Genomic DNA, 22,203 nt, shown 5'->3' with positions numbered 1-22,203 from the left:
TTGGGGGAGTCGAAGACATAAAAAAAAACTTTGTAAAAATTCCTCTGCAGTTTTCTATCAATAAACACCTTGCCTGGTATTAATGAGAAGCATCCGTAAGAGAAGTCTGCTCTGCAAACTGCTGATTCATAAGGGATTTTAATTCCTTTGTTACTTTTTTTTTTTTTTTTTTGGCCTGCTGTGAAAACAGGAAGGATGAGGACCAATTCCAAATCCTGGATCACAGCAGAAAGTCCAGAAAAATGGATGGCATATGGAGGCTGGGGATTAAGCAGGAAGGTGAGAGGGTAGTGAGAATCAAAACCCTGGAGAGAGAGAGAGGAAGAAAGCCAAAAACAAAGGAAGTTGGCTTGCCGATCCCATCCCAAGGGGACCTTAACTTTCAAATGAGAATGGTGCCTCTGATTTGCTCTTTAAGCAAATATTGATTGGGTTTTTCAGAGTGACTCTAATGTGAGAAATTCTGTGACTCTGCTAGAAGCAAGAGTGGATAGATTGGCACCTTCTCCATTGAATTTGCCATCAAGCCAGATGAAGAAATAAACAATAACAAGTGAGGGGAGGAAAGTCATTGCTCAACTCTTCCTCAATTTTTTTTTTTGCACCAGTCTTCTCTTGCATAACAAAATCATCTCAAGAAACAGCATCTGTTTTGGGGGAATTGAAGAAAGAAACCCAAAATTTGAGACTGCAGCATACTTGCTGAGTATGAAGTGCTTTCATTTGAAAACTCTGATCTACCTACATACTGGGAACCTCCTTGGGAAAGATGGGACACATCTTGTATGGCAAGGAGGACCTCCACTGTGACCCATGCAATGGCATGCACTGAGCAGAGGGACAGCTCAAAGCCACAAGCAGGGACACCACAGAGAGGTGCGCTGCAATAGGATCAAGGTCAAGGATACAGGTCTGTGGTGCTAGGGGCTCCAGCTTAATCCATGACCAGAGAAGGTGTTCAAAACCTGGGCTCTATGCAGTAAGGTCTCTGCCATGTAGCGTGGCCTCAAGCTGCCTCCTGCCTGGAAGAGGGAAGGAAGCACTTAGGCCAACTTTGCTGTGGGCCTTAATGGACAATACTCTTTGTCACTGGTACACTTTTCCTTGGTTTCATCTTCTCCTGACTCTTTTGTCATCAGAGAGTTAAGATTCAAGAGTAAGATCAGGTGTGAACTGAAGGAAAAGAAGTCACATATAGCCTGAGTCCCATGCCAGAGAGACAAGGGTAATCCCTGTGACTCATGTGTCCCAGCCCAGCCACACAGGACTCCCTACACACATGGAGCAATGCCCCATAAGGGGCATGGGAGAGAATCAGGGGGACTTCTCTTGGCAAGGAGGGGAATGTACACTTTTCACTTAGCAAACGAGCTGCATGCACACACACACACACAAGTGTGTATGTGTTTTCGTACTTTCCATATTTTCTACTACAAACATATTATTTTGACATCACAGAACCACAAGTGTTATAAAATGAAGATGAGCACCTAAAACACTTAGACCCTAAGGTACACTGACTTACTCAGCTAACCACACTCAACAATTTTTTGAATTATCACCTCTCCCACTGTTTCTGAGATTTGAACTGTTCAACAAACAAATGCTGCTCACTGTTCACTGTGAAATATTCATTTATTACCACTGGGTTCTGAAGCAGGTACAACCTATCTTCACATTAGCACATCCCTTACTATGGATCCATTGAAAAGCACTACATAGTTGCTTTTGTTTCATCCTACTTAAACCCTCTTAAAGCAAACGTCAAAAATTATTTTGTGAGTTTAAAAATGCACTGATGAGTATATACCCAAAACAATTGAAAACAGTGTTCCCAAGGGAGACAGTTGTACACCCATGTTCACAGAAGCATTGTTCACAATAGCCAAAGGTGGAAGCAACACAAGTGCCTGCTGACAGATGACCCAATAAACAAAATGTGATATATGCACACAATGAGAATTTTTCAACTTTTGAAAGGAAAAAGAATCTGACACATGCTACAACATGGATGAACCTTGCGGACATTATGCTAAGTGAAAAAATCCAGTCACAAAAAAAGACAAACACTGTATGAGTCCACTTGGATGAGGTACCTAGAGTAATCCCATTCACACAGACAGCAAGCAGAATGGTGGTTGCCAGGGCCTAGGGGTAAGGGGGAATCAGAAGTTTTGTATAATGGGTGCAGAGTTTCAGTTTTGCGAGATGAAAAGAGTGCCGGAGATTCATTGCACAACAATGTGAAGGTACTTAACACTACGAAACTGTACGCTCAAAAATGGTTACGATGGTAAATTTTATGTTATGTGTGTTTTACCACAATTAAATTTTTTTTAATTTAAAATGTATCATACAGGGCCAGGTGCAGTGGCTTACACCTGTAGTCCCAGCTACTTGGGAGGCTGAGGTGGGAGAATTGCTTGAGCCCGGGTAGTCGAGGCTGCAGTGAGCCGTGACTGTGTTACCACACTCCAGCCTGGGTGACACAGCAAGACCTCGTCTCAAAAAATAAATAAAAGTAAAAATAAAATGTATTGGGCCGGGCTTGGTGGCTCATGCCTGTAATCCTAGCACTTTGGGAGGCCGAGACGGGTGGATCACAAGATCAGGAGTTCGAGACCATCCTGGCCAACATGGTGAAACCTCGTCTCTACTAAAAATACAAAAATTAGCCAGGCGTGGTGGCACATGCCTGTAATCCCAGCTACTTGGGAGGCTGAGACAGGAGAATCACTTGCACCCGGGAGGCGGAGGTTGCAGTGAGCCAAGATCACGCCATTGCACTCCAGCCCGGAAAACAAGAGCAAGACTCTGTCTTAAAAAAATAATAATAAATAAATAAAATATATCATACAATCTATCATTCTATTAAATGAAAAAGACTATAGGAAAGAGGTGAAATTTCAGCAGGTACGCTTGGCAAAGAGCGTGGCTGGGAGAACAGAAGTATTGGGAAGGGATTCAGAGGCAAAGGGAGCAACACTGAGAAATCCATCTGGAATCCACTGGCATGTTGCCAATCGATTCTTGATGGAGTGAGTGTCTCTAAGGGCTAGGGACGTCCTTGTGTGAAAGTACTGTCAGCAGAATGCTGGCTAGGACTGGAGGGGAAAAGGCTCTTGAGGCAGTGAGGGTCTTGAAGCTAAGGGGATAGCTTTGGGTGTGGATGGACATGAGGGGTAATAGCGACTGTAGGATTTGGATGAGAGAGGTGATGCTGTCAGAGCAGCGGGTGAGAAAAATGAAGTTGGCAGCTGCATGAAGGATTGACTGCAGGGAGCCATGCCAGAAGCGGGAAAGCCAGTGAGGAATGGGTTGTAATTATTGGTCTTGGAACATAAGCATTTCCTTGCCATTAAATTGATCTGGCCACAATAAGTCACAGTATTTACCCAGTCCTACAATAAAATGGCTCAGTATTTTCCAGTAACAAGTTTCCAAGGAAACCCCAATATTAAAGTCCCAACAGATGCAAAAGGAAAATATTGAAGAAAGGGAACCTTAGACGAGGGGGGAAAATGAGGAGAAATACAAAGACTAACATAGAGGGAAATATATTGCGAAACCAATTTGTATCAGCAAACTAGAAATCCTCTTTTTTTTCCAAAAATAGCTGAACCATGTAACACTAGCCAAGACAATATTTAACATATCACACATTGATGAGTATTTCTTCTTAAGATTGTTGAATAAGCAAAAACTGTAATAAGAGAGAATCATGTGCATTAAAAAGAAGCACAGAAGAAAGAAAGCATCAAATATTTTATGGAAGAGTAAGGGTCCCATTCCTAGTGGAGCATGGGGTATGAGTGAAGGAGAGGCAGGGAAAAGTGTGTGTATGTACATGCGTGTCACACACATGCTAGAGTGCTATAGGGCTGGTGGCTGCATATGGCGGAAAGTACGGGGCAGAGCCCCAGACCAAAGGATGGTGTGATGGTGCTGACTCACATATAGACCTGATTGTCAAAGATATTTGCTGGTGAGAATGAGCTCATGAAAGAGCATGGATATTGCTAAAAATAACTTATATTTAAACCTCAGTTCAGGACACTTCTGATGTGCCTTGGAAAGGCAACTTAACCTCATGAAGTCTCAATAAATATATGTCTAAAACAAGATGAATGCACTTAGTTGAGATGATTAGAAATAATGTGCATAGAATGCCTGGAATAGTGCCTGACATAGTAGGTGCGGAAACAAACAAACAAACAAAAAACAGTAGCTATGATGAAAATAGTGTGGTATTACTTATATATGTATATATAAACTACTATTGATCATTTCAAGGAAATTTACCTAGTCACATACCTTTTCAACAACACACATTTACTGAGCATCTATTATATGGCAAGTATTAGGTGTTGAAGGGATATACCACATCTCTGCCTTTAACAAGCTTAGAATGTACGCTGATGTACCAGTATATGTACTCTTCAGAGCCTCCTATGTGGATACCAAGATGGTCAGGTGCACAGGTGAGAACCTCAGCTGATGGAAGATGGGAGGACTCTGGTCACTGTCCACCAAAGGCCCAGGCCAAGGTCACAGTCACCCTGTGATGTGCAGTGCTTTCCCTACCGGAAGGAGGGCTTGAAGACCCTGGGGCCTAAATTCCCATAGAATCAGAAATGGACCCGCTCAGATTGCTCAGCTACCATGCTTCAGGAAGTGGAAGAAGAGGAGCAATGTGAAGAAGGGAGTCCTCAGATGCAGGAGGGGCAGCCAGCTGACCCAGAGAGGAAGGCCGTCAGCTGGGTCTCTCTTGGCAGCACCACCACATCCCAAACCCACAGGGAGTTCCTGGTCACAGCAAAGAGCCAGAGGCCTGAGGGTGCTGCTACCAAAAGAGAACATAGTTGTGAAGAATGAGTGAGTCTCTCCATCCCCATGGCCCACAACACAGTCATTTTGATCTCCTTTTTCAAACAGATATTCAGCAACCTCCAGGGACCTCTCTCATGGACCGTGTTGCATTCAGCCAGCCATTTTCATGTTCTGCAGCTGCGCGAGCTCACCCCTGACGAGCTCACTCCCGTCATGTTGGATGCCCCCACCTCTGTGAGGGAGAGCAGAACATCAGGGAAGGCAGACATCGAGCAACACAGAATGCCATGTGGTGCTGCTCGGGGAACAGTGACTTTCAATGAGATGGCACGGAAAATCATATGAGGATGGAGAGGCTCGAAAGAGGTGTCAAAGGAAAGATACTCACAGATGAGGGGGATGAATAGAGAGGGCAGCAGGAAGACTGCTGGGGGTTCATGTGGAGGAGGAGGTGGAGAGGGAACAGAAGAGCAGATCAGGAGACAGTTCTCAAAGATACAGAACATCAGGCCCACTCTGTAGACAATGGGATTGTTCCTGCCACACAGAAAATGAACGCAGGATTATTCATTTGGCAACTGCAACTCAAGATGCTGCAGTGGAATTCTTCTTGTCCCTCCCCCATTCCATATGCATTTCTGCTTCCTGAATCCCTGTCTCCGCTTATGATACCACCACCCACCCGTTTCCCTACATAGAAACTCGGGAGTCATCCTTCACTGCTCCTTGTCCTGGGTCCCCTACATCCATGCAGACATTCATCTTTATCTACACCAGTTTCTCTAAATAGCTCTCAGCATCCTCTCCTCTTCTCCATCCCTGCTGCTACTACGACCATTCAGGCCCTCACCCCTTTCTTGATCAATTTGCCTCTAACTTCAATGTCACTCAGTGTATTCTCTGCATTGTCCATCTCCTGCCACCAAGCTGGTTGCTCTCAAATTCAAAACCAGCCAAGCTGCTGCCATCTATTCGCACTATTTCACCAGCTCCCTATGGCTTTCATAAGAAAGTCCCCACAAGAAAGTCCCGGCTTGCCATGGGAGACCCTTCATGATCTAGTGCTCACCTATCTCTCCTGTCTCATCAACCATTCTCCCTGTCCCCCAGACACCTTGTCCTCTGGCTTTATCAAACTCCCTGCTGTCCCTTGTACCAAGAATAGGCCAGGTTGCTCCCACCTCAGGACCTTTTGCATGTGCTGTTGTTTTCAGACCAATGTCCTATTCCCTCCATTGTCTTGATTCACCCAATGAGTATTTCCTTCCTCCTGAAGAAAGGAATCCAGGCACACACACTGCCTCTTACATGAAGTGCCTCTGACGGCTCAGGCTGATTTAAGTTCCCCTCTTCTCTCTCTCCGTGGTGCACCCTGTGATCTTCATAACAGCACATATCACACTAGGCGAACCTGTAGACTAGACTGGGAGCTTCTTGAGAGCAAGGACTGTTTTATCCAGCCCTGTGTCCTCAGCATCTATCAGGGTACTTGATTCATGATGGATGTTTAATAATTGCTTTGCATTTAATGTATGAATAATGTAAACAAATGATAAATACTTGTGCCAGGCAGAAAGAAAGCTTGGAATGCTTGGGTTTTATCATCTGAGCTTCCCTCTAAATGGTAATTTCTAGAAGTAAAATAGAACACAACATGAAAAGAAGTTTCACCGAGGCCCAGGTGATTTGGCATATTGTATATCACCACTTTTAGGGTCAGATTATAAAGGTGGAAATACTTATGTGCCCACATATATTTGAATTCAATTTGGTCTCACTATTCTCTGTGTTATTGAGGTTAGTGTGCCCCACAAGTATTTCGTTTGGCATGTGTGGGGAAATTGAAGTTATCGTGCAAGTAACCCAATATGTCCGCTCAACGTCTTTCGTCTGTTCACACTGGTGCCCCATTGAGCCCTCTCTCCCACCATTGCCACCAAATGCCCTTCCCATCCTTGGATGTAGAAATACACCAGAATGTCAGGACAGATCTTCTCCTACCATGCCAGGCTCTGAGCCATCCTGCAGTCTTTACAGAGCCAAAGGGCTCCCTGGATTGCCTCAAGTGCTTCAAAATGAGCCCAGAAAGACAAGTGGAGGACAAACATAACAAAAATATGCACCTGCAAAAATAGCCTTGTAATAACAGCCGCCCATGAGCGAGGTGGAAGCGGTAACAGATGGCTACGTCTGTCTAATTTTCCAATCCCTGAGGTTGTACCTCTCTGCTTCCTTTCCATCTCTTCTCCTGGAACACAGTTTTGGCAGGCAGTGGGTCCCTTGGAATCAACAGCATTATTCAAAGTCATTCCAGAATCTTACAGCAAACAAGGCCAACCTACATGCGATGCAGAATCAGGAACTCCAAGTTACAAACGTGAGCCATGCCCAAAAGAAGTCAGTGACCTTATTAGGACGTCCCTTGCAATTTAACAAAGGACATTCATTGAAGATCAAGGTGCCTTTTGAGTGAAAACAGGAGAAATTGGGCTCCGTTGAAAGTCAAGAAGTATTTAGGCAATATTACCTGCTGATTACCTGCCAGGTGACTGGGCTCAGATCGGCCGTGCTGTACTAACTCCTGCTGCTGCATTGACCCACTTCTGACCCCCACCAGGGCATCACTTGTAGGCCAGTCCGCTTCCTCACTTCGAAAACAGTCTGCAACTTTACACAAACGTTGACTAAAGCTCTTCCTCCTCATCAGTGTTCCCTAGGACAGACTCCCAGTGTCCTGAGAGTTATCGATATTTATAAATATTTCACAGCGAATACAAAATGTAAAACGCAATGTTTTCAGAATCACTTGAACTTATATTGGAATTCTATTCTTATAACTTCCTTGGGCCACTAATTTAAAGAGGTCGTGCTTTAAAGTATTGTACAAATAAAATATTTAATATATTTCTTAATACCTTATTTTCTTTACCATAATTATACAGGATAAAGAAAATGGATCTGATCTTCTCACCAAGCACCACACCGATGCCCTCACAGCCCCGCCAGGTTATCCATACAAATATTTTCACTTTCTAGGAGCACCAGGAGGTGAATAAATTTGGGAATTAACAGTCTAAGGAAATTGGAATTAATATGTCAAACATTTGATGTGCACTTACTAAGCATGGTGCTAGGCCCTCTAGGAACATGTCATATTGATAACGGTATTAACCCTGCACTCACAGAACTTTCCGTCTAATGAGGATGAGGAAGCCAGTAGCCCTAGTGCCCAGCAGATGCAATGGATCAGGGTGAACTCAGAGAACACGGAGCTCGTGCAGAGAGCTTCATATTCCTCCTCCCCATCCTCACCAAAGTCATCTGATTTGGGTATTATTGCACCTCCAAAGGTGGGAGAACAGAGGCCTAGAGAAGTTAAGTGACTCGGCCAAGGTCACACAGACTAAATCATCAATTGTGCATGAGCCTGAGTCTGTCTGACTCTATAGAGTCCATAGTCTTTCTCTTAACTGAACCAGTTACTTCTCAGAAAAAGTATTATAGTAACACAAAATGCTGAGGTGACTAAGCAAGAAGGAGAAATCCATTTCATTGAGGTTGCCGGTATAGGTATCAGAGAAGGCTTCGTGGAGGAGGTGGCGCTGGAGCTGGTCCTTGAAGGAATAGGAGTTCAATCGAAAATTCATGAGAAAGAGAATTTCAGGCCAAGGAACCCAGAAGGGTGTGAGGTTAGTGAGCTAGCAGTTAATATGGTATGTTCTTGAAATGCAGGGAATCTGGAGGGATGGAGCAGGAAATGAGCAAAATCACACTGCCTGCAAAAGGCACAGTGTACCAGTGATGGTGTTTTCTGCATAGCAACCAGGTAAGCACGTCCATCCTCCAGCCCTCCTTCACCGTGGACTGTCCTCTAGCTGTTTACCACTAGTTCCCACCCTCCTCTTGCCAAAATGTTTACCTCTCATCCTTTCTCCCTATTCCAAGCGATTTAATGAGTGTGTGAAAATCAGAAGTCTTTAAAAAAGAATTCAGGCCAGGCACAGTGGCTCACGCCTGTAATCCCAGGACTTTTGGAGGCCAACGGGGGCAGATCACTTGAGGTCAGGAGTTTGAGACCAGCCTGGCCAACCTGGTGAAACCCTGTCTCTACTAAAATAACAAAAACTAGCCGGGCGTGGTGGCAGGCACCTGTAGTCCCAGCTACTTGAGAGGCTGAGGCAAGATAATTGCTTGAACCTGGGAGGCGGAGGTTGCAGTGAGCCAAGATCACGCGACTGCACTCCAGCCTGGGTGACAGAGAGAGACTCCACCTCAAAAAATAAATAAATAAAGTAAAAAAATAAAAAAGAATTCAGTTGAACTTGCACAGCATTTTTTTGTTGTCAAGCCACTCAAAACCATCTGTCTCTAGCCATCTGCAGCAGATACTTCCAAACTCCTGGAGGAGCCTTGGGACATTGTGACCTTCCGCTCTTTCCATGAGACACACATGGGGCCCAGACAACCTGTGAAGTCTACCCCAGAGATAAGACTGGGCATCAGCTTTACAGTTACATAGAACATATGGATCCAGGCACAAGAGAAAACTTCCATCCTCAGGTCTCGACTTAGGGGGGATCTTGTGGGAGGAAGGCACCCAACTGCACTCTTTTCTAGACCTTTGCCAAGGTCGAGATCATTCCCACAGAAGAAGCAGGGATTGTCGTAGTGAGGCAAACCACACCATGTGCTCCAGATGAAAACAGCAAACAGAGATAGGTGGGGCAGGTGGGTACGAATAGAAAGGCACCACCTCCTGATAATGATACTGGTCATGAAGGTATAGGGAAGGTAAGAGCAAATGCGTGGCTACTGGGCTGGTTTCCCTGAGAATTCTGGGTCTTTGTACCACTTGGTTCTTAGGAGAAACCTAATAGATGAAAAGCCTTTGCTTCTTTAATTCCCTAGAGTGGAGCCAAGACAATGGCCTGCATGCACTGCAGCCTAAAAGTATTCATCAGCCTAAGTGTATAAGGTTCCAGAAAAGCAGGGGTCTTTAGTGTGGTGGGGGCGGAATGAGATTGTAGAGGATTTCAGTATGAACAGGAGTGAAGGCATTCAATAAAAAACATGTAAAATAAGGAAATGAATGAGAGAATAAAGAATCTCAAAGAAACATGGATGAGAGGGTGGGCTTGGGGGTTTGTTTTCCTTTTTTTTTTTTTTTTTTTTCGCAACTGGAGAGATTTGATCATGTTTAAATACTGACGGCAAAGAATCAGTAAGAAAGAAGCTGTGGAAGCCCCAGGAGCAAGGCTGCTGGGTGAAGGGAACCCATGAGCAGGTGGGAGAGCACAGTGGAAGGTGTGTGCTTATGGAGGAGAAGGGAAGGGAAGTCCACGCCACATTGCAATGACTGAAGCATGTGAGGATGGATGAAGACAAGTGTCAGGGAGACTGGACAGTTGAGCCAATTCCCATCTGATATCTTCCACTTTCCCAGGTGGGTCGGGGGGCACAGGGAAACTGAGGAAGCCTTGAAGTAAATATGGTGGCAAGTGGAAGAGAGATGACTGAGACTCACAGAAGAATGGTCGCCCTCAGCTGAGGTTGGAGATCATGGACTGGTAGCAGCTGCAACCCAAACATCGCGTGATTTCCTCCAGCCATGCTCAGCAGGCCAGGGTAGGGGCAGGAAAAGGAGATGCAAGTTGACCAAGATTGGCTTTTACGTGGATGGGTGGGGAAGGCATTAGAGGGCAAGAGCACTGAAGACATTGGCAAGGGAATTGTTGAAATGTCTTCACTCATTCAACACATGTTTATTGAGCGCCTGATACATGCCAAGCTTTAGCATTAGCATTGGAGACACAGTGGTAAGCAACACAGGCAAGGATTGTTCCAGTGCTGCAAACAAGAAACAAGAGGAGGCAAACAAGAAACAAGAGGATAAACAAGGAAATCAGAATTTCAGATGGTGGGTAGGGGCCATGACAGACATGGTGCGACAAGGAAGAGCCTGCTGTGTTTGGGGTCATCCAGGAAGACCTCTCTAAGGAGGCTGAAGTGATCACCCCTAAGTTATAGGCAGGGTGGGGAACAGCAGAAGTCCCTCGAGGCTGGTAGGTAAGGAGGCTGACAGTCTTGCAGGGGCCCAAGAGAGTGGGGACACTGGAAAGCCAGGAAGCTGAGGCCAGAGCGGTGCATTCATTGCACAGTCTCAGCAGTTGAGCTGTTCCTGGACCTTTGGTTGAAAGGATGACACTGGGGCTTGGTATGTTTTCTCTGCTTTTCTCAGAATTGCAACTAAGGCCCAAAGCTGAGCCCAGAAGTCCTAAGAACTCAACATTTTAAGTTCAGAAAAACTTTCAGTTATTGCACAGGCTTGCTGAGACGTGTCCTTGCCAAGAGGACGATAACAGCACAGAGAGCCCAACAACTCTGACAGCTGCTGGCTATGAGGCAGAAGATATCTGCCTTGTGACCTTCATTTAGTTCCACTCGTCCCTGCCCCATAGAGGGGAGAGAAGACTCAGGAGAAATAACCACAACTCTCTTCCATTCTAAATGGGGACCAGCCTCATGGGCTGGCCTGTGCCAGGTACCAAGGAGTCCTTTAGATGGTAGACAAAAGTTTAGAAGAGATAGGACTGGAATGAGCCCATCCTGAGACCCGAGAGTGACTGCACAGTTATGAGAGTCATGCCGAGAAGGGGTAGAGGAGGTCCACTCTTCAGTGGCAGCAGTTTGGGAGAAGAACTGCTATTCTAGGTCTTTAGCCCAACACATCTGGATGCCACAAGAACTTGTTTTATGGCTTTAAGACAAAGTGGCTGGAGAAGAGTGAATTGGCTACCTTATTCCTTCATCATCCAACAAGGGTTTATTTGGCACAAAGGATGTACTCAGCTCCACAGCAGGCGCTGAGGAGACAGTGGTGGGCACAGCGCACAGATCCTCACCTTCCAGGCACTTAATGGAGGAGAGAGACATTAACACAGCCAAGGACACAATAATTCTGCTTCTGATGTGTGTCCAGCATCAGGGTTGAGAGTGGTATTGGGGACAGGGAGAGGAAGGAACTCTTGTAGTTAAAGTGACCAGGGAGAGTTGGCATTTGAGTGGGGAACTGGATGGAGCAAAGGGCGAGCTCTGTGGATGACTGAAAGAGGAGCTCTCTCTGGATGAGGAAGCTGTGGGGAAGGAATGAGCTTGGTAGAAGTGGGGGTGGCTGGAGTAGCCTGAGCAAGGTGGATGTGGTAGGAGATGAGGGCAGAGAGGGGCCTACCCTGGAGGCCTTTCCAGACATGGTAGGGCTTTGGAGTTCAGTCTTGGTGTGAAGAAAAGTTCCTGGAGGGTTTTAAGTGGGGGTGTGACACAATGTGACAATTTTTTTTTTTTTTTGAGATGGAGTCTCGCTCTGTCACCCAGGCTGGAGTGCAGTGGCGTGATCTCGGCTCACTGCAAGCTCTGCCTCCCGGGTTCACGCCATTGTCCTGCCTCAGTCTCCTGAGTAGCTGGGACTATAGGTGCCTGCCACCACGCCCGGCTAATTTTTTGTATTTTTAGTAGAGATGGGGTTTTACTGTGTTAGTTAGGATTGTCTCCATCTCCTGACTTCATGATCCGCCCACCTCGGCCTCCCAAAGTGCTGGGATTACAGGCGTGAGCCACCGTGCCTGGCCAATGTGACACATTTTTAAGACATTCTTCTGGGTGTCATGGAAGATGGAAGATGCCATATAGGGCAAAAGCAGAAACAGGAGGCTGATTCCCAAGGCTGCAGCAGCCCAGGTTGAGGACTGTCGGGCCTGGAAGCAGGAAGGCAGAAGAAACGGTCAGATGGGGGATAGATTGGGATGGTGGGTCCTGCCATGTCCTGGTCTGTTGAGGTAGAAAAGAAGGTAAGATCCCAGGGTGGAGGGTGAGTTACACACGCTTGAGACAAAGAGAACGGCAGCAGGTCCAGGGGCTCCCTGAAAGAAGGGAAGTGACCAGGAGACATGGTGAATGAGCGAAGATCTGCAAGGGACTCTGAGAGCAAGGAGGACCCCAATCCAAATGAGAGCATACACTTGAGAGCAAAGGTTTCAGTGAGAGCAAAGAAATGGTGAAACTTTCTGTAACTAGGTGAAGAGCATGCATGAAATTGTTTGCAACTAATAGAGGTTCCACAGAGCACAGCGGAAAAGTTTAGAAGAAGAGCAATTACATCAGGTCCAGGGAGAAGGAAGCACATGGCCACGTGAAGAGGACAGTGACCAGAGGACCTTGTTCAGTTTGTGTGAAAGACATGGATGAGTCATGGGGGAAAGAAACGACCTAGAAATGTCCACAGACCTGGACTCTGAAGTCTCTGATGGATTGGAGGACTCAGGCCTCTCTGGAAGAAGCCGGCTGCTCCTGGAAATCCTACACCAGGTGGGCTGGCAACAGGATTAGTTGGTTCTCAGGAGCTACCCTGAGTGCTGGAAATAATATTAGCTCCAGATGGATGGGAGGCCTTTCTGGATGGAATCCTTCACAGCTTGTCTTAACTGTGACTCCAGGGGAATACATGGAATAATGGCATCATGGATTCTAAAATAACTGCAAGTGAGATCGTTGTATGTACTTTCTGTTTCCTTTACACAACCCTCACTCACTTCTCAACCCACCGAGATATGATTTCTGCTCACTCCATTTCACTAAAACAGCCCTTGCCAAGTTCTCTAGTGGTCTCCATATTACTTGAGCCAACTGACCTTTTTCAGCCCTCATCTTCCCCGACAACTCAGCCCTGTTGGCCACACCCTTCTTTGTGAAACACTTTCTTCCTTGGATTTCTATAGTGATGTCACCCTCTCCTAATTGTCTTCCTGTCCCCAGCTACTCATTGGCTCTACCTCTCAAATCCTCACTTACACAGCCTATAAGTGTTGGGGTGCCTTAATGCTTGATGGTAGGCCATCTACTCTTCTCACTTAATAACCTTTCTCTGAGGCATCTCAATCAGAGCTGTGGCCTCAACTGCTTAATATAACAGAGGCATGTAAAAAGTGCTGCAGGAGTGTTCAGCCGAGTGCATGACTATGGCATGTGAAAAGTAGCTTGATTTGGGGTCACTGCTATTCAGTGGAAAATGTAACCTTGGGATGGATAATGCGGCCCAAATTTGAACTCTGAAAGACTATTCACTGGATTGGAACACCAATAGATACCAATAAATTAAAAGTAATTGCTGTTTATCCTTCATCAAAATTACCATTATTCTACAAGGTAAGTTCTTGTCTATACATTACAAGCCCTGTGTCTATTGCCTATGCATTAACTATGTATTAGCATTTCCTACATTCTGTCCATTCCCTTTATCCAAAATATTCATGCCTACCTCTTACTCAGCAGTCCACCAGGCTTTCCTATCCTCAGTAGCATTTATTGATTGCCTTCAGGATCTACAGTGATGTTTAAAGCACTATAATCCATCTCTATCCTCAAAGATCTTGATGGAGTATTACAATAACCCTATCACTTATTGTTGTCAGCTTTTCCATCAGCATCAATTAGAAAAGGCATGAAGGGACCATATGTTGATCAATTACTTTATCAAGGGAACAAGTATTGAAGCATCACTTGCAAATGATCAACAATCATTATTGCATGCAACTAAAAGGAGTACGTTTTATTTATTTATTTTTTTGAGGCAGAGTCTCACTCTGTTGCCCAGGATGGAGTATAGTGGCGTGATCTCGGCTCACTTCTACCTTCACCTCCTGGATTCAAGAGATTCTCCTGCCTCAGCCTCCCAAATAGCTGGGATTACAGGTGTACACCACAACGTCCGGCTAATTTTTTTATTGAAGAGACGGGGTTTCGCCATGCTGGCCAGGCTGGTCTCGAACTCCTGACCTCAAGTGATCCACCTGCCCTGGCCTCCCAAATTGCTGGGATTACAGGTGTGAGGCACCACACCCACCCTGTTTTACTTTTTGTAAAATCCACAATATAGCCATATCTCTTGTATACACAAAATAGTGATCTGCGGTCCATCTCATGGCAACCATGCTGTTCAGCCTATTGATCTTCTTATGAATTACCTGCTTTGTTGACATCTGCACTCTGCAATTCCAGAATTGATCACACATTTCCCTCATAGCCCATCTCCTCATTTCCATTAATTTTACATACTGTCTGCAGAGATAATCCACTGTAAAGGAGGTAACACTCATCTTGGAATCAGAAGTCCTGGGTACAAGGTCTGACTTGTAATTCATTGGGTCATGCACAAATCTAATTTTCTTCATCTATATATCTGCCTGAATAACCCTACACTCTCTCCACACCTCTCAAAATAGGCAGGTGGTAAGAGTTATTACTTATTAGAAGAAGCTTTAGAAATCCAAATATTTCACCATCGTCCTTTATCAATGGAAAGTTTAAGAGAGACAGAATCATCTATTCTCAGTAGCATGGACTGCAGGGAACTGCCTCACTGAAGCCCCTGTTGATTTATTACATTAATTCATTACAGTTTGTGTTGAGAATATTAGATATGCCTAGCTTCAGGTCTCAACCTGAAGACATGTGTCATCCAACTAGATCTTCAGAATTACTCTGTGAGATGGGCAGGGCAGGTGCTATTGTTTTGATTTTGCAAATGAGGAGAGGCTCAAAGTTTAGCAAACTGAACAAGATCACACAGCTAGAAAATGGACAAACCAGGGCTCCATTTTTCAAGCTTTCTAATCCCTAGTTCTTCACCTTCCAACACCTCTAACCGGAAGGGAGAAAGCAGTGCTTAAGTCCCTTTTCAGTGCAAAGAATGACAATAACCTGAGAGAGTTAATGCACCTTCCAAAAAATTCATTTCTCCCCTATTCACAAAGAGTCAAGCAGAAATTGATTTAGAACAATCAGGAGAAGACTCAGTAAGCTTCATCTACACAATAAAAATAATATACTTAGCATTCTCATATGACTTCACATTTTGTAGTTATTGACAATAAACAATTAAAAATTTATCTCATAGATAACCAGATGGCTAGTATAATTATTTTACAACACAAAACACCTAGACAGGCTTCCTTTTTATTAGGTAGAGATAATTTAAAAATCAATTTAACAATACCACTTTAAATGTACAGAGTTCCAAGCCTCGTTGCGGTGGGATAAATCCTGGAAATTTGGGGCATTTAATTTACAATAGGACGCAATAAACTGCCCTCATGAGATGGCTCTCATGACTAGAGGTCATTCATACAGGCTGAAGCTTAGTTGTAAACAGACTACACAGTGCGTTCTAGACATTTCCAGCTTGAGACACAGGAAACTCCTCTTATCGTAATCAAATGCTGACAAGTCCCTTTGACTTAGAAAGTGACATACAGTGAAATGGACCCCAGTTTAAATTCTTCTCAAGTTTTCAGGGTGAGAAAGCAATTCCAAAGCAGCCCATTAGAGGTATTCGTCTGCATGCATAAGACATTAGGCAGCCTGACATGACTTGATGTTTGCAAAGGGAAGGATGGGTTTGAGGCAAAAGGATTTTGTACGTGCGAAGTGGTACAGGCCAAAAGAGCCACACTTGTAACTTCTTTATATATAGCTTGCCAGATCTTTGCTTGGCTGCAACTAGCTGATTTTTTTATGAATGTTAAGTCATGGGCAAATGAATAGAGGATCCAAACCTACCTTTTTAATTACAAAATGCTTTTTCCTCCCCTACAATCAGACTTCTACTCATTTCAGCACTGAAAAAAAAAATGTAATCATCATAATTCCTAGTAGCTTGCTTCTGTTTCCGCTTCAATAGATACCCTGTAGATGGGAAGTCACATAACAGCTGCACATCCTATCAAGTTGCTTCCACCCGAAAGCAGCTGCAATGCTTATCTAATTAAACCCCAGCACCAAACTGTGAGCTTCCGCATCAATCATTAATATTGTATTATGGATCATTTTAAATTCTGACTGGGGTAGGTGGCTCCCCGCACACTGGTCTCTGAAGGAGATTTTTCAAATAATCTTTAAGCGGCATTGAAAAAATAAAACAAGCTGCCTGCTGTTCGAGGAAAGCTCTACTATCCTGCTGTATCCTGATTAGCTGTTAACACTAATTGAGAGATGAATATTGCTTATTCCAAAAATGCTAAAGATGGGTTTTTTTAAATTATGAAAAGGAAAACGCAGTTCTCCTCACCTCAAAAATGTGTCTGTGGCTCTTTGCCCAAATTCTAAACAGCGCCAAAAGAATGGTGGTTTCTGGGTCTCTTGTCTACAGTTTGCAGAGTGATTATCCTGAAACACTTCCTTTCTCTAGGTGGCCCTCCAGAGTTAGTGAACTGTGACCTCCACGTGGGATTTGGACATGCGTGCCCTACATCTGGAATGCAGAAACACTCTTCACAGAACTCTGATAGCCCAGGAATATTTATGTAAATCTCTGTCCTGGTAAGGCACATGTTGATGTACTTGGGCTTAAGCTCATAAACCAAGAGGAACAGTTTCCTACATCTCCCTTCTAATGACTAAAGCCAACGGGCTGAGCCAAATGGGACAATTTAGACAAAGAGAGACTGGCGAAAACCAAATGAATGTCTGCTTCCTTCTAGCATTCTAGGAAAAATACCAAGCGGCTGTGCCAATGTGCACTGCTTGCCTTTGTTAGGAAAATACACTCAAAATCAGGGGAATCAGTCAGTACCAGGTTCGGGAAAGATGTATGCAAGAGAGACTCCCTGATGAGGAAAAATCGACTACAGAAACACAGCATGCACCCAGCTCAGCACAAACACAGCTTAAAAATCCAAGGAATTAGGATGAAGTGTAGAATCCCGAGGTTCTCATTCTTGTTCCCATAAGCCAGGATTGGCTGAGCCTTAACCAGGATACCACCTGGCATTCAGCCACATCAGCTAAAGAGATGAGGAACCTGAGAGGAAACAAATGTGAGGAAGAGGATGATTCAAGAGGACCAGAAATACAAGGAAAGGACAGAGGCCCTCGGATGGTTCACTGCAGAGAAGACAGGCTGAAAGATTTAGGAACCGGCTGAAAGCCAACATGCCAGAGCCTCCCGAAGGGTGGAATCAGAGATCTCTCCTGCTATTATTGTATCAGCAGCCTCACGTCTACCCTCGGGCCTGAATTTTGTTATAGATTTATACACATTTGATATAGAGTCCTTCCCATGCTACTTTCCTACTATCTCTGTTTCCTAGAACCAAGGTACACCCCTCCCCATGGCCTCTCTCCCACTGCCATCACATTCTAAGCATATGTCCAGTCCTAGGGAGCTATAAGACCTTGAGTGTATTGGTGAAACTCTCCAAGTCTCATTTTCCTCATCTGTAATATGAAAATAGTGGAATATATTTAGGTACAATTGACATTTTTTAGTACTTCCTACATATCAAGTTAAATGTGGGTTTTTTGTTTGTTTGGTTTTGAGGTTTTGTGTGTGTGTGTGTGTGTGTGTGTGTGTGTGTTTGAGACAGATCTCACTCTGTCACCTAGGCTGGAGTGCAGTGGTGCGATCTCAGCTCACTTCAACCTCCACCTCCCGGGTTTAAGCAATTCTCCTGCCTTAGCCTCCCAAATAGCTGAGATTACAGTCACGCACCACCACACCCAGCTAATTTTTGTATTTTAGTAGAGACGAGGTTTCACCATGTTGGCCAGCCTGGTCTTGAACTCCTGACCTCAAGTGACCCACCCGCCTCGGCCCCCCAAAGTGCTGGGATTACAGGCATGAGCCACCACGCCCGGCCAAATGTGTCTTGATATATTAGTATTATCCTTGTCCTAAAGCACAATGTGGAAAATGTTATTTCCATTACACAGATGAGAAAATGTAGGCCACAAAACTTTCCTGACGTTCCCAAAGTCATCCAGCAAGAAGTACCAGAATCAAAATCTTCTTATCCTTGCCAAAAAAAAAGAAAGAAAACATAAATAAAAGTGGAACAGTAAGAATAACAAAAAAGAGTGAGGGAGACAGAGAGAATCGGGAGTTACTACAAGAGGAAGAAACCTAAATCTAATTTATCTCACTTGGAATTAAGGACAATTTGTAAAATTTAGCAGTAAAGACTGTAATATGTTTGAAATTTAATAGACTTGGGAGATGTAATAAGAACAGTCTTTTTTTGCAAGTGTTTATTTTCTAATAAACAGGAATCAGGAAATTTGCCTCTGGGCAGTTTTTCCCCACAACTAATAATTGAAAATGTGAAGTTAGCAAACAATTCCTTTACAGCAAACATTGCTCTTTTATTCAATTGTTCATGAAAGAGAAACATCTATTGATTCCCATCTAGGTGCCAGGCATTGTGCACTCCATATGCCAGGCATGCAGTTTAGAGCCAGACAGCCTGGTATCTGAGCTTTAAAGGCCAAGAATCAAGTGTTTATGTCTGGCATGTTGTAATTAATTAAACCATTTTTATGCAATAATTGCAGGGTCTCAGAATACAATGCATTTGGTGACAAGCTGACTGGACTCAAAGAGAAGTTGCTGTGGGATTTCTGCAAGACCAGAGTCTTAGGGGAGACGGTGCCCAAGTCTAACTTGTTCACTCTTGTCCATTGCTGGCAGTGGGTTCTTCCTATGTGCCATGCATTTGACTGTCTTAGGGAACTCCTTTAAAATAGAGGTATCAAGCACCCCCTCCTTCCCAGAAGATGCTCATCCTGTTGGTGGAGACAGGACCATGATGAGATTTGTTTGTATTTCTCCATGGGTGATTTGGGTGATTCTCTTCTTTTTTTTTTTTTTTTTTTTTTTTTTTTTTTTTTTGAGATAGAGTCTTACTCTGTCGCCAGGCTGGAATGCAGTGGCATGATCTTGGCTCACTGAAACCTCTGCCTCCCAGGTTCAAGTGATTCTCCTCCCTCAGCCTCCTGAATAGCTGGGACTACAGGTGCACGCCACCATGCCCAGCCAATTTTTGTATTTTTAGGAGCGATGGGGTTTCACCATGTTGGCCAGGATGGTCTTGATCTCTTGACCTCATGATCCGCCCACCTCAGCCTCCCAAAGTGCTGGGATTACAGGTGTGAGCCACCACCCCTGGCCAGGTGATTCTTATACATACCCAGAGACAAGAACCACTCAGTGTGAGCTTTATGCATATTTTTCAATGTATGGTGGTTCACACCTGTAATCCGAGAACTTTGGAGGGCCAAGGCAAGAAGATTGCTTGAGCCCAGGAGTTCTAGGCTGCAGTGAGCTATGATCTTGCCACTGCACTCCAGCTTGGGTGACGGAGTGAGATCCTAGCTCTAAAAACAAACAAACAAAAAAGAGTGAACTAGTATTATTAAAGTAAGTGCACACTATACTTTTTAAAACCATGTGGCACCCTTATGGGTATAAATTCTAAAGCAAGAAAGGGATAGGAGGAAGCGTTGGATTAACATTATGGGTAGGGGCAATACATACTATAATAGGATAAAAATCTTACTAGAAGATGGAAGGAACGTGGAATCTCTTAGGGTGAACCTGAGGACCTTTTTTAACACCTAAAATAAAAGTTTAAAATAACATTTTTTGGCTATTATTAAACAGTCAACAACAACAAAAAAAACAGATGCTAGCAAGGTCTTGGAGAAAAAGTAATGCTTATATGCTGTTGGAGGCAGGGGTGTAAATTAGTTCAACCACTGTGGAAGACAGTGTGGTGATTCCTCAAAGACCTAAAGACAGAAATATCATTCGACCCAGAAATCCCATTACCAGCTATATACCGAAAGGAATATAAATGATTCTGTTATAAAGACACATGCCTGTGTATGTTCATTGCAGCACCAATCACAATAGCAAAGACATGGAATCAACCTAAATGCCCATCAGTGGTAGACTGGATAAAGAAAACATGGTACATACACATCATGGAATACTATGCAGCCACAAAAAAGAATGAGGTCATGTCATTTGCAGGGACATGGGTAGAGCTAGAGGCAACTATTCTTCAAAAACTAATGCAGTAACAGAAAACCAAACACTGCATGTTCTCACTTTTAAGTGGGAATTAAATGATGAGAACACATGGACACATAGAGGGGAACAACACACACTGGGCACTATTAGAGGGTGGAGGGTGGGAAGAGGGAGAGGATCAGGAAAAATAATCAATGGGTACTAGGCTTAATACCTGGTCGATGAAATACTCTGTACAACAAACCCCCATCACACAAGTTGACCTGTGTAACAAACCTGCACATGTACCTCTGAACTTAAAAGTTAAACAAAACGTTTCTTAGACCCCTATAATATAGGTAGCATTTATATTTATTATCTTTGTATTAATAAAAACATACCTCTATGAATTCGATGCCTTTAATTAATTTGAATTATTTTAATCTTAAGTGTCTACTTACATTTTTAAAATACTAACCCATACATGTGCAAGAGATTATTTAGTCAACCTACAGATACTGCTTACTGGGCACATGGACTCAAGAAGAAACTCATGACGCACATGGTCTGCACGTCAGGAACCACAGACGTAGACCATCTAACTAGTAGTAAGACTAGAATGAAATTTTTCAACATGAGGAAGAGGCAAAATTAGACTCTTCAGTGGTAAAGGGCATTTTAAATTTCTTTGTAGTGGCAAAATAAGTCACCAGGACCAAATGCAAAAATGTGTGGTGTTTTCTTATAAGTTACCATTTTATAGAATAAGTAATTTAAGCATGCCTAAGGAAAAGAAATAAATTAGACAAGATTTGGAGCAATACAAACAGGATGCAGAGAATAGCTGAGGTAGAACAACTCTGCAATATTTGTAAGATTTTCTCTGAATAGGATTCAACTTAACATGATAATATCTGAACAGACAAGACCAGGGAAAGAAAATTCATTTGATTATTCCATTTGGGGAAATGGTTAGGGAAGTACGATCAAATGCATAGCTGAAAAAAGTAAAAAACACAAATCCCATAAGTCAAAAGACCTTTCTTTTAAACTTATTGATAAATGTACACCCAAAATCAAGATCAAAAAGAGGTTCTTAATTAGAAATCATTTGTTATTAACAGGCAAAGTAAAAGAGGCTGTTATAGGAAAAAAAAAAAAAAAGCATCTTTTATCATTGGATGGATAAGCTGCTGAAACCTGAAGGTCACATAAGACCAAAATGTAAAAACAGCAACAAATATTGCTGGACTTCCTTCTTCTCCAGGTTTTGCAACTTAGCCCTGAGTTGTTCTCAGGAAATTACATTTCTCTAAAATAAACATAGTGATAAGATTAGGATTCAACAACACCCGAGGCTCTCATATTACTACTAAACCTTTCTTCTATGCACGCCTCACAATATTATTGGCCATTTAAAATGGATTATCTCTTTTAAAGGGGCATATCTAACATTCTGCAATATCTGCCTGTTTATATGGACTCCAAATCACCAAAAATCCCAAGCAATCAGAATCATCCTCATGTGCTATTCA

This window comes from Pan troglodytes, chromosome 14 (genome assembly GCF_028858775.2).
Source record: "Pan troglodytes isolate AG18354 chromosome 14, NHGRI_mPanTro3-v2.0_pri, whole genome shotgun sequence".
NCBI lineage: Eukaryota > Metazoa > Chordata > Mammalia > Primates > Hominidae > Pan > Pan troglodytes.
This window is presented reverse-complemented; position numbering follows the sequence as displayed.